This window comes from Pelobates fuscus, chromosome 2 (assembly GCF_036172605.1).
Source record: "Pelobates fuscus isolate aPelFus1 chromosome 2, aPelFus1.pri, whole genome shotgun sequence".
Lineage (NCBI taxonomy): Eukaryota > Metazoa > Chordata > Amphibia > Anura > Pelobatidae > Pelobates > Pelobates fuscus.
In genome coordinates this window covers 8236447-8250756 of record NC_086318.1, presented here as the reverse complement: position 1 = coordinate 8250756, position 14310 = coordinate 8236447, and the positions used below count along the sequence as shown (strand labels likewise).

Below are 14310 nucleotides of genomic sequence, written 5' to 3'. Positions count from 1 at the left end.
TGCAATAAATACGGTATTAACGGAAACTGCAATAAAAACGGTATTAACAGAAACTGCAATAAATACGGTATTAACGGAAACTGCAATAAATACGGTATTAACAGAAACTGCAATAAAAACGGTATTAACGGAAACTGCAATAAATACGGTATTAACGGAAACTGCGATAAATATGGTATTAACGGAAAATGCAATACAAATGGTATTAACGGAAACTGCAATAAATACGGTATTAACGGAAACTGCAATAAAAACGGTATTAACAGAAACTGCAATAAATACGGTATTAACGGAAACTGCAATAAAAACTGTATTGACAGAAACTGCAATAAATACAGTATTAACGGAAACTGCAATAAATACGGTATTAACAGAAACTGCAATAAAAACGGTATTAACGGAAACTGCAATAAAAACGGTATTAACGGAAACTGCGATAAATATGGTATTAACGAAAAATGCGATACAAATGGTATTAACAGAAACTGCGATAAATACGGTATTAACGGAAACTGCGATACAAATGGTATTAACGGAAACTGCAATAAAAACGGTATTAAAAGAAACTGCAATAAATACGGTATTAACGGAAACTGCAATAAAAACGGTATTAACAGAAACTGCAATAAATACGGTATTAACGGAAAATGCTATACAAATGGTATTAACGGAAACTGCAATAAAAACGTTATTAACAGAAACTGCGATAAATACGGTATTAACGGAAACTGCGATACAAATGGTATTAACGGATACTGCAATAAAAACGGTATTAACAGAAACTGCAATAAATACGGTATTAACGGAAACTGCGATAACAACGGTATTAACAGAAACTGCAATAAATACGGTATTAACGGAAACTGCGATACAAATGGTATTAACGGAAACTGCAATAAAAACGGTATTAACAGAAACTGCAATAAATACGGTATTAACGGAAACTGCAATAAAAACGGTATTAACGGAAACTGCAATAAAAACGGTGTTAACAGAAACTGCAATAAAAACGGTATTAACGGAAACTGCAATAAATACGGTATTAACGGAAACTGCAATAAAAACGGTATTAACAGAAACTGCAATAAATACGGTATTAACGGAAACTGCAATAAAAACGGTATTAACAGAAACTGCGATAAATACGGTATTAACGGAAACTGCGATACAAATGGTATTAACAGAAACTGCAATAAAAACGGTATTAACAGAAACTGCGATAAATACGGTATTAACGGAAACTGCAATAAATACGGTGTTACAAGAGGATAAAACACAGTTTAGGCGATAATCCCCTTTTCCATAGACCAGCAGCTACTGCAAGCACCAATCTCCCGGACTGCAAACTGTACAAATCTTCCAACTCCCGAACTGGAAACACACGAACCCTGGAATAGCTGAACAGGAAAATCATATAATCCGCTTACACTCCTGGCAGTCAGCATACAATCCAATTCCCCCAAAAACGAGACGACACATCGGTTTGAGGGTCAAGCAGAATCTCAGGTCTGGCACACCCAGCCTGGTTTTTATTACAAGTGTACACATACAGGCCACACCCAGGGGGAGGCATAAAATAACCAATAGTATCATAGGTGCAACCCACACATCCCCTCCCCTTAGTGTGACACATAATCTCATTATACATACAGTTAAAATATACTTTTACACAACTTTCATAACTCTAAAACCATACAGCACATTCACATAAAAATACATATCCACAATCAATCCATTCAGGGGAACAACATATTAAAAAATGGCATGAATCAGACCAGGGGTTCAAAAGTTAGTAAATGTATATTTTGGGCCCTGGCTTGCAGCATGACAAAATCTAGCTCACACAGAAGTAAAACATCCCCCACAATGCATCCCGGCTTCCTCCCTTCCGAATGGCCCCACTGTGTTTAAAGGGCCAGAATGAGTGACATGCACTCTGTTAGGGCCGAATATGTTTTGTAAAAGGGCCCAATCTCCCAGGGCCATAGTCCAAAGGCAAGAGGCGGGCAAGCAGCCCCCTCCAAGGACACGTGGTGAGGTCGGTTTCGCCACACTTCTCCCCTTTACCCCCCAGACTAACAGGGTATCTGACCTCCTGCCGGTCAGTGCCCTGGTTAGTCCAGCAACCAACCCACAAAACAGAAACAGCAGTATAGCCCACCCACAATAACTGGTTACTACACCTGGGTAGAGGAGAACTTTGTCCAGGTCCAGGTGTCTCACCACGGCTGTGTGGGGGACTGGTAGAATGCCTTGGTGGGTTGCTGAGTGGGCAGAGACCAGCGGTACTCTGCCCTGGTGCCAGTACTACCGCGGAAGTAGCCTGGTTGGAGCCTGGTTGTAGGAGGGAGAGACCGACTGTCTCCCCTCTGGCTGCACTGCTCTGTGGCTGGGGGACAGAACCGACCGTCCCTACCCCTTGGGCTGTAAGTGCAGAGACTACAGTCCCATCTGCACAGTTGCGGGGCTCAACATCTCCCCTTGGTGGGTTAGGCTGCCGCTGGAGAGAGGGTGTAACAAGCTCCTCTCTCTGGACTGTCAACTGCCGCTGGGGAGAGGGGTTAACAGGCTCCTCTCCCGGACACTCTCTCTGCTGGTGGAGAGGGGGACCAGCTGTCTCCCCTTTCATTATTTTGTCCTGCTGCTGGGGTGTGAGACTGACGGTCTCTGCTCCCTGCTGGACACACTGCCGCTGGGGAGGAAGGACGACACCTTCAGCTCCCTGGGGTACACACTGTCGCTGGGGAGGAAGGATAGCACCCTCAGCTCCCTGGGGTACATACTGCTGCCGGGGAGGAAGTATTGCACCCTCAGCTCCCTGGGATACACACTGCCGCTGGGGAGGAAGGATTGCACCCTCAGCTCCCTGGGATACACACTGCCGCTGGGGAGGAAGGATTGCACCTTCAGCTCCCTGGAGTACACACTGCCGCTGGGGTTGAAGGACGACACCTTCGGCTCCCTGGGTTACACACTGCCGCTGGGGAGGACGGACGACACCATAAGCTCCCTGGGGTACACACTGCCGCTGGGGAGGAAGGACGGCACCTTCAGCTCCCTGGGATACACACTGCCGCTGGGGAGGAAGGATTGCACCTTCAGCTCCCTGGGGTACACACTGCCGCTGGGGAGGAAGGATGGCACCTTCAGCTCCCTGGGATACACACTGCCACTGGGGAGGAAGGATTGCACCTTCAGCTCCCTGGGGTACACACTGCCGCTGGGGAGGAACGACGGCACCTTCAGCTCCCTGGGATACACACTGCCGCTGGGGAGGAAGGATTGCACCTTCAGCTCCCTGGGATACACACTGCCGCTGGGGAGGAAGGATTGCACCTTCTGCTCCCTGGGGTACACACTGCCGCTGGGGAGGAAGGACGACACCTTCAGATCCCTGGAATACACACTGCCGCTGGGGAGGAAGGATTGCACCTTCGGCTCCCTGGGACACACACTGCCGCTGGGGAGGAAGGACGGCACCTTCAGCTCCCTGAGATACAATCTGCTGCTGGGGAGGAAGGACGACACCTTCAGCTCCCTGTGATACAATCTGCCGCTGGGGAGGAAGGACGGAACCTTTAGCTCCCTGTGATACAATCTGCCGCTGGGGAGGAAGGACGGCCCCTTTAGCTCCCTGGGTTACAGACTGCCGCCTCAGGGGAAGATGGCTAACCTCCTCGGATGATGCCTCTACTCTGCTGCTGTAACACTCTTTCCACTGAGTATACTCTCCGTCCATCCTTGATTTTCGCTTAGCCATGACCTGGTTCCAGATCCCCTGGAATATCTCCATGGATACATAACCCCCATACTGGGCCACTCGCTGCCTCACCTCGGCCAGCCCATAATCTTCAGCATCAGAGCCTTTCATACTTGTCTGCTCCAAGTCGCTGGATACCTCTGCTGCCAGGGGCGCTGCACGAGTGCTAACGTTGCCCTCAATTTGTAACTCCAAGGAATTGGTGTTGTCTGTAGCTGTCCTTCAGGCTGTAGGAACGATCCCACCGCTGCCACCAATTGTAACGGACCGTTTCACTTACAAGAGGATAAAACCCAGTTTAGGCGATAATCCCCTTTTCCATAGACCAGCAGCTACTGCAAGCACCAATCTCCCGGACTGCAAACTGTACAAATCTTCCAACTCCCGAACTGGAAACACACGAACCCTGGAATAGCTGAACAGGAAAAGCATATAATCCGCTTACACTCCTGGCAGTCAGCATACAATCCAATTCCCCCAAAAACGAGACGACACATCGGTTTGAGGGTCAAGCAGAATCTCAGGTCTGGCACACCCAGCCTGGTTTTTATTACAAGTGTACACATACAGGCCACACCCAGGGGGAGGCATAAAATAACCAATAGTATCATAGGTGCAACCCACACATCCCCTCCCCTTAGTGTGACACATAATCTCATTATACATACAGTTAAAATATACTTTTACACAACTTTCATAACTCTAAAACCATACAGCACATTCACATAAAAATACATATCCACAATCAATCCATTCAGGGGAACAACATATTAAAAAATGGCATGAATCAGACCAGGGGTTCAAAAGTTAGTAAATGTATATTTTGGGCCCTGGCTTGCAGCATGACAAAATCTAGCTCACACAGAAGTAAAACATCCCCCACAATGCATCCCGGCTTCCTCCCTTCTGTCCTGGAGATAATTGGAGAAGTAATCCAATTATCTCCCAGGTCAAAGACAAAACTCCATTACACATGTGGGGACCTAAATACAGGATTATGTTTTAAAATATATAAAGTCACTTTTTATACATTAAACACAGACATGTAACATATCCCCAGATAGCTCAGGTCTGCGTGCACATTATTAGGTGAATGGCACGCAGACCACACAAATACAGTTTAATTGCCATGGAGCCAAAGTCTTTCCCATAGTCTTTCATTATATGAATAGGCTCCATGGCATAGCTATCTGGGGGTATCACTGCTCACACAGGGCAAGTACCGAATGGCCCCACTGTGTTTAAAGGGCCAGAATGAGTGACATGCACTCTGTTAGGGCCGAATATGTTTTGTAAAAGGGCCCAATCTCCCAGGGCCATAGTCCAAAGACAAGAGGCAGGCAAGCAGCCCCCTCCAAGGACACGTGGCGAGGTCGGTTTCGCCACATACGGTATTAACGGAAACTGCAATAAAAACGGTATTAAAAGAAACTGCAATAAATACGGTATTAACGGAAACTGCAATAAAAACGGTATTAACAGAAACTGCAATAAATACGGTATTAACGGAAAATGCTATACAAATGGTATTAACGGAAACTGCAATAAAAACGTTATTAACAGAAACTGCGATAAATACGGTATTAACGGAAACTGCGATACAAATGGTATTAACGGATACTGCAATAAAAACGGTATTAACAGAAACTGCAATAAATACGGTATTAACGGAAACTGCGATAACAACGGTATTAACAGAAACTGCAATAAATACGGTATTAACGGAAACTGCGATACAAATGGTATTAACGGAAACTGCAATAAAAACGGTATTAACAGAAACTGCAATAAATACGGTATTAACGGAAACTGCAATAAAAACGGTATTAACGGAAACTGCAATAAAAACGGTGTTAACAGAAACTGCAATAAAAACGGTATTAACGGAAACTGCAATAAATACGGTATTAACGGAAACTGCAATAAAAACGGTATTAACAGAAACTGCAATAAATACGGTATTAACGGAAACTGCAATAAAAACGGTATTAACAGAAACTGCGATAAATACGGTATTAACGGAAACTGCGATACAAATGGTATTAACAGAAACTGCAATAAAAACGGTATTAACAGAAACTGCGATAAATACGGTATTAACGGAAACTGCAATAAATACGGTGTTACAAGAGGATAAAACACAGTTTAGGCGATAATCCCCTTTTCCATAGACCAGCAGCTACTGCAAGCACCAATCTCCCGGACTGCAAACTGTACAAATCTTCCAACTCCCGAACTGGAAACACACGAACCCTGGAATAGCTGAACAGGAAAATCATATAATCCGCTTACACTCCTGGCAGTCAGCATACAATCCAATTCCCCCAAAAACGAGACGACACATCGGTTTGAGGGTCAAGCAGAATCTCAGGTCTGGCACACCCAGCCTGGTTTTTATTACAAGTGTACACATACAGGCCACACCCAGGGGGAGGCATAAAATAACCAATAGTATCATAGGTGCAACCCACACATCCCCTCCCCTTAGTGTGACACATAATCTCATTATACATACAGTTAAAATATACTTTTACACAACTTTCATAACTCTAAAACCATACAGCACATTCACATAAAAATACATATCCACAATCAATCCATTCAGGGGAACAACATATTAAAAAATGGCATGAATCAGACCAGGGGTTCAAAAGTTAGTAAATGTATATTTTGGGCCCTGGCTTGCAGCATGACAAAATCTAGCTCACACAGAAGTAAAACATCCCCCACAATGCATCCCGGCTTCCTCCCTTCCGAATGGCCCCACTGTGTTTAAAGGGCCAGAATGAGTGACATGCACTCTGTTAGGGCCGAATATGTTTTGTAAAAGGGCCCAATCTCCCAGGGCCATAGTCCAAAGGCAAGAGGCGGGCAAGCAGCCCCCTCCAAGGACACGTGGTGAGGTCGGTTTCGCCACACTTCTCCCCTTTACCCCCCAGACTAACAGGGTATCTGACCTCCTGCCGGTCAGTGCCCTGGTTAGTCCAGCAACCAACCCACAAAACAGAAACAGCAGTATAGCCCACCCACAATAACTGGTTACTACACCTGGGTAGAGGAGAACTTTGTCCAGGTCCAGGTGTCTCACCACGGCTGTGTGGGGGACTGGTAGAATGCCTTGGTGGGTTGCTGAGTGGGCAGAGACCAGCGGTACTCTGCCCTGGTGCCAGTACTACCGCGGAAGTAGCCTGGTTGGAGCCTGGTTGTAGGAGGGAGAGACCGACTGTCTCCCCTCTGGCTGCACTGCTCTGTGGCTGGGGGACAGAACCGACCGTCCCTACCCCTTGGGCTGTAAGTGCAGAGACTACAGTCCCATCTGCACAGTTGCGGGGCTCAACATCTCCCCTTGGTGGGTTAGGCTGCCGCTGGAGAGAGGGTGTAACAAGCTCCTCTCTCTGGACTGTCAACTGCCGCTGGGGAGAGGGGTTAACAGGCTCCTCTCCCGGACACTCTCTCTGCTGGTGGAGAGGGGGACCAGCTGTCTCCCCTTTCATTATTTTGTCCTGCTGCTGGGGTGTGAGACTGACGGTCTCTGCTCCCTGCTGGACACACTGCCGCTGGGGAGGAAGGACGACACCTTCAGCTCCCTGGGGTACACACTGTCGCTGGGGAGGAAGGATAGCACCCTCAGCTCCCTGGGGTACATACTGCTGCCGGGGAGGAAGGATTGCACCCTCAGCTCCCTGGGATACACACTGCCGCTGGGGAGGAAGGATTGCACCCTCAGCTCCCTGGGATACACACTGCCGCTGGGGAGGAAGGATTGCACCTTCAGCTCCCTGGAGTACACACTGCCGCTGGGGTTGAAGGACGACACCTTCGGCTCCCTGGGTTACACACTGCCGCTGGGGAGGACGGATGACACCATAAGCTCCCTGGGGTACACACTGCCGCTGGGGAGGAAGGACGGCACCTTCAGCTCCCTGGGATACACACTGCCGCTGGGGAGGAAGGATTGCACCTTCAGCTCCCTGGGGTACACACTGCCGCTGGGGAGGAAGGATGGCACCTTCAGCTCCCTGGGATACACACTGCCACTGGGGAGGAAGGATTGCACCTTCAGCTCCCTGGGGTACACACTGCCGCTGGGGAGGAACGACGGCACCTTCAGCTCCCTGGGATACACACTGCCGCTGGGGAGGAAGGATTGCACCTTCAGCTCCCTGGGATACACACTGCCGCTGGGGAGGAAGGATTGCACCTTCTGCTCCCTGGGGTACACACTGCCGCTGGGGAGGAAGGACGACACCTTCAGATCCCTGGAATACACACTGCCGCTGGGGAGGAAGGATTGCACCTTCGGCTCCCTGGGACACACACTGCCGCTGGGGAGGAAGGACGGCACCTTCAGCTCCCTGAGATACAATCTGCTGCTGGGGAGGAAGGACGACACCTTCAGCTCCCTGTGATACAATCTGCCGCTGGGGAGGAAGGACGGAACCTTTAGCTCCCTGTGATACAATCTGCCGCTGGGGAGGAAGGACGGCCCCTTTAGCTCCCTGGGTTACAGACTGCCGCCTCAGGGGAAGATGGCTAACCTCCTCGGATGATGCCTCTACTCTGCTGCTGTAACACTCTTTCCACTGAGTATACTCTCCGTCCATCCTTGATTTTCGCTTAGCCATGACCTGGTTCCAGATCCCCTGGAATATCTCCATGGATACATAACCCCCATACTGGGCCACTCGCTGCCTCACCTCGGCCAGCCCATAATCTTCAGCATCAGAGCCTTTCATACTTGTCTGCTCCAAGTCGCTGGATACCTCTGCTGCCAGGGGCGCTGCACGAGTGCTAACGTTGCCCTCAATTTGTAACTCCAAGGAATTGGTGTTGTCTGTAGCTGTCCTTCAGGCTGTAGGAACGATCCCACCGCTGCCACCAATTGTAACGGACCGTTTCACTTACAAGAGGATAAAACCCAGTTTAGGCGATAATCCCCTTTTCCATAGACCAGCAGCTACTGCAAGCACCAATCTCCCGGACTGCAAACTGTACAAATCTTCCAACTCCCGAACTGGAAACACACGAACCCTGGAATAGCTGAACAGGAAAAGCATATAATCCGCTTACACTCCTGGCAGTCAGCATACAATCCAATTCCCCCAAAAACGAGACGACACATCGGTTTGAGGGTCAAGCAGAATCTCAGGTCTGGCACACCCAGCCTGGTTTTTATTACAAGTGTACACATACAGGCCACACCCAGGGGGAGGCATAAAATAACCAATAGTATCATAGGTGCAACCCACACATCCCCTCCCCTTAGTGTGACACATAATCCCATTATACATACAGTTAAAATATACTTTTTACACAACTTTCATAACTCTAAAACCATACAGCACATTCACATAAAAATACATATCCACAATCAATCCATTCAGGGAAACAACATATTAAAAAATGGCATGAATCAGACCAGGGGTTCAAAAGTTAGTAAAAGTATCTTTTGGGCCCTGGCTTGCAGCATGACAAAATCTAGCTCACACAGAAGTAAAACATCCCCCACAATGCATCCCGGCTTCCTCCCTTCTGTCCTGGAGATAATTGGAGAAGTAATCCAATTATCTCCCAGGTCAAAGACAAAACTCCATTACACATGTGGGGACCTAAATACAGGATTATGTTTTAAAATATATAAAGTCACTTTTTATACATTAAACACAGACATGTAACATATCCCCAGATAGCTCAGGTCTGCGTGCACATTATTAGGTGAATGGCACGCAGACCACACAAATACAGTTTAATTGCCATGGAGCCAAAGTCTTTCCCATAGTCTTTCATTATATGAATAGGCTCCATGGCATAGCTATCTGGGGGTATCACTGCTCACACAGGGCAAGTACCGAATGGCCCCACTGTGTTTAAAGGGCCAGAATGAGTGACATGCACTCTGTTAGGGCCGAATATGTTTTGTAAAAGGGCCCAATCTCCCAGGGCCATAGTCCAAAGGCAAGAGGCAGGCAAGCAGCCCCCTCCAAGGACACGTGGCGAGGTCGGTTTCGCCACATACGGTATTAACGGAAACTGCAATAAAAACGGTATTAAAAGAAACTGCAATAAATACGGTATTAACGGAAACTGCAATAAAAACGGTATTAACAGAAACTGCAATAAATACGGTATTAACGGAAAATGCTATACAAATGGTATTAACGGAAACTGCAATAAAAACGTTATTAACAGAAACTGCGATAAATACGGTATTAACGGAAACTGCGATACAAATGGTATTAACGGATACTGCAATAAAAACGGTATTAACAGAAACTGCAATAAATACGGTATTAACGGAAACTGCGATAACAACGGTATTAACAGAAACTGCAATAAATACGGTATTAACGGAAACTGCGATACAAATGGTATTAACGGAAACTGCAATAAAAACGGTATTAACAGAAACTGCAATAAATACGGTATTAACGGAAACTGCAATAAAAACGGTATTAACGGAAACTGCAATAAAAACGGTGTTAACAGAAACTGCAATAAAAACGGTATTAACGGAAACTGCAATAAATACGGTATTAACGGAAACTGCAATAAAAACGGTATTAACAGAAACTGCAATAAATACGGTATTAACGGAAACTGCAATAAAAACGGTATTAACAGAAACTGCGATAAATACGGTATTAACGGAAACTGCGATACAAATGGTATTAACAGAAACTGCAATAAAAACGGTATTAACAGAAACTGCGATAAATACGGTATTAACGGAAACTGCAATAAATACGGTGTTACAAGAGGATAAAACACAGTTTAGGCGATAATCCCCTTTTCCATAGACCAGCAGCTACTGCAAGCACCAATCTCCCGGACTGCAAACTGTACAAATCTTCCAACTCCCGAACTGGAAACACACGAACCCTGGAATAGCTGAACAGGAAAATCATATAATCCGCTTACACTCCTGGCAGTCAGCATACAATCCAATTCCCCCAAAAACGAGACGACACATCGGTTTGAGGGTCAAGCAGAATCTCAGGTCTGGCACACCCAGCCTGGTTTTTATTACAAGTGTACACATACAGGCCACACCCAGGGGGAGGCATAAAATAACCAATAGTATCAAAGGTGCAACCCACACATCCCCTCCCCTTAGTGTGACACATAATCTCATTATACATACAGTTAAAATATACTTTTACACAACTTTCATAACTCTAAAACCATACAGCACATTCACATAAAAATACATATCCACAATCAATCCATTCAGGGGAACAACATATTAAAAAATGGCATGAATCAGACCAGGGGTTCAAAAGTTAGTAAATGTATATTTTGGGCCCTGGCTTGCAGCATGACAAAATCTAGCTCACACAGAAGTAAAACATCCCCCACAATGCATCCCTGCTTCCTCCCTTCCGAATGGCCCCACTGTGTTTAAAGGGCCAGAATGAGTGACATGCACTCTGTTAGGGCCGAATATGTTTTGTAAAAGGGCCCAATCTCCCAGGGCCATAGTCCAAAGGCAAGAGGCAGGCAAGCAGCCCCCTCCAAGGACACGTGGCGAGGTCGGTTTCGCCACATACGGTATTAACGGAAACTGCAATAAAAACGGTATTAACAGAAACTGCAATAAATACGGTATTAACGGAAACTGCAATAAAAACGGTATTAACAGAAACTGCGATAAATATGGTATTAACGGAAAATGCGATACAAATGGTATTAACGGAAACTGCTATAAATTCGGTATTAACGGAAACTGCAATAAAAACGTTATTAACAGAAACTGCGATAAATACGGTATTAACGGAAACTGCGATACAAATGGTATTAACGGAAACTGGAATTAAAACCGGTATTAAAAGAAACTGCAATAAATACGGTATTAACGGAAACTGCAATAAAAACGGTATTAACAGAAACTGCGATAAATACGGTATTAACGGAAAATGCAACAAATACGGTATTAACAGAAACTGCAATAAATACGGTATTAACAGAAACTGCGATAAATACGGTATTAACGGAAACTGCGATACAAATGGTATTAACGGAAACTGCAATAAAAACGGTATTAACAGAAACTGCAATAAATACGGTATTAACGGAAACTGCAATAAAAACGTTATTAACAGAAACTGCGATAAATACGGTATTAACGGAAACTGCGATACAAATGGTATTAACGGAAACTGCAATAAAAACGGTATTAACAGAAACTGCAATAAATACGGTATTAACGGAAACTGCAATAAAAACGTTATTAACAGAAACTGCGATAAATACGGTATTAACGGAAACTGCAATAAAAACGGTATTAAAAGAAACTGCAATAAATACGGTATTAACGGAAACTGCAATAAAAACGGTATTAACAGAAACTGCGATAAATACGGTATTAACGGAAAATGCAATAAATACGGTATTAACAGAAACTGCGATAAATACGGTATTAACGGAAACTGCGATACAAATGGTATTAACGGAAACTGCAATAAAAACGGTATTAACAGAAACTGCAATAAATACGGTATTAACGGAAACTGAAATAAAAACGTTATTAACAGAAACTGCGATAAATACGGTATTAACGAAAACTGCGATACAAATGGTATTAACGGAAACTGCAATAAAAACGGTATTAACAGAAACTGCAATAAATACGGTATTAACGGAAACTGCAATAAAAACGTTATTAACAGAAACTGCGATAAATACGGTATTAACGGAAACTGCAATAAAAACGGTATTAACAGAAACTGCAATAAATACGGTATTAACGGAAACTGCGATAAAAACGGTATTAACAGAAACTGCAATAAATACGGTATTAACGGAAACTGCGATACAAATGGTATTAACGGAAACTGCAATAAAAACGGTATTAACGGAAACTGCAATAAAAACGGTATTAACAGAAACTGCAATAAATACGGTATTAACGGAAACTGCAATAAAAACGGTATTAACGGAAACTGTGATACAAATGGTATTAACGGAAACTGCAATAAAAACGGTATTAACAGAAACTGCAATAAATACGGTATTAACGGAAACTGCGATAAACACGGTATTAACAGAAACTGCAATAAATACGGTATTAACGGAAACTGCAATAAATACGGTATTAACGGAAACTGCAATAAAAACGGTATTAACAGAAACTGCGATAAATACGGTATTAACGGAAACTGCGATACAAATGGTATTAACAGAAACTGCGATAAAAACGGTATTAACGGAAACTGCGATACAAACCGTATTTACGGAAACTGCAATAAAAACGGTATTAACAGAAACTGCAATAAATACGGTATTAACGGAAACTGCAATAAAAACGGTATTAACGGAAACTGCAATAAATACAGTATTAACGGAAACTGCAATAAAAACGGTATTAACAGAAACTGCAATAAATACGGTATTAACGGAAACTGCAATAAAACGGTATTAACAGAAACTGCGATAAAAACGGTATTAACAGAAACTGCAATAAATACGGTATTAACAGAAACTGCAATAAATACGGTATTAACAGAAACTGCAATACAAATGGTATTAACGGAAACTGCAATAAAAACGGTATTAACGGAAACTGCAATAAATACGGTATTAACGGAAACTGCAATAAAACGGTATTAACAGAAACTGCGATAAATACGGTATTAACGGAAACTGCAATACAAATGGTATTAACGGAAACTGCAATAAAAACGGTATTAATGGAAACTGCAATAAATACGGTATTAACGGAAACTGCGATAAAAACTGAATTAACAGAAACTGCAATAAATACGGTATTAACAGAAACTGCGATACAAATGGTATTAACAGAAAGTGCAATAAAAACGGTATTAACGGAAACTGCGATACAAATGGTATTAACAGAAACTGCAATAAAAACGGTATTAACGGAAACTGCAATAAAAACGGTATTAACAGAAACTGCGATAAAAACGGTATTAACGGAAACTGCAATAAATACGGCATTAACGGAAACTGCGATAAATACGGTATTAACGTAAACTGCAATACAAACGGTATTAACGTAAACTGCAATTAATACTGTATTAACGGAAACTGCAATAAATACGGTATTAACGGAAACTGCGATACAAACGGTATTAACGGAAACTGCAATAAATACGGTATTAACGGAAACTGCGATAAAAACGGTATTAACAGAAACTGCAATAAATACGGTAACTATTAACAGAAACTGCAATACCGCATTGTGTTACATCTACCCTACAGGACTGGTACGGCAATCATGACTACCGTGCATTTTAATAGTTTGCCTGTTTTGGCCTTAAATTTGAAATTCATTTGTAATTCCTGACGATTCTCATTTTAGTGAATAACCCAGTTTAACTTCTATAAAATATGAATTTATCATGTTGCATTTTGTAGCAAAATGACTATAAATGTATTATTATATTATTTTTATTTTATTATTATATTATGATCTGAGCTCCGACAGACCCATCATCGTCATCTTTATTTCAAGGAAGGACTGAGATTTAATTTGATATATTGCCCTATTCACTTAATAATAATATGACAGAAGAACTACAGCAAATGTCTGG

At 43.8% G+C, this 14310-nt stretch overlaps 1 protein-coding gene across 1 annotated transcript in view; it reads right to left on the bottom strand.

Annotated features, from left to right (window-relative positions):
• Positions 1 to 14310, bottom strand: part of LOC134586403 (glucokinase regulatory protein-like) — a 163488-nt gene that overhangs the window by 4067 nt on the left and 145111 nt on the right. The gene's annotated exons all lie outside the window — the stretch shown is intronic.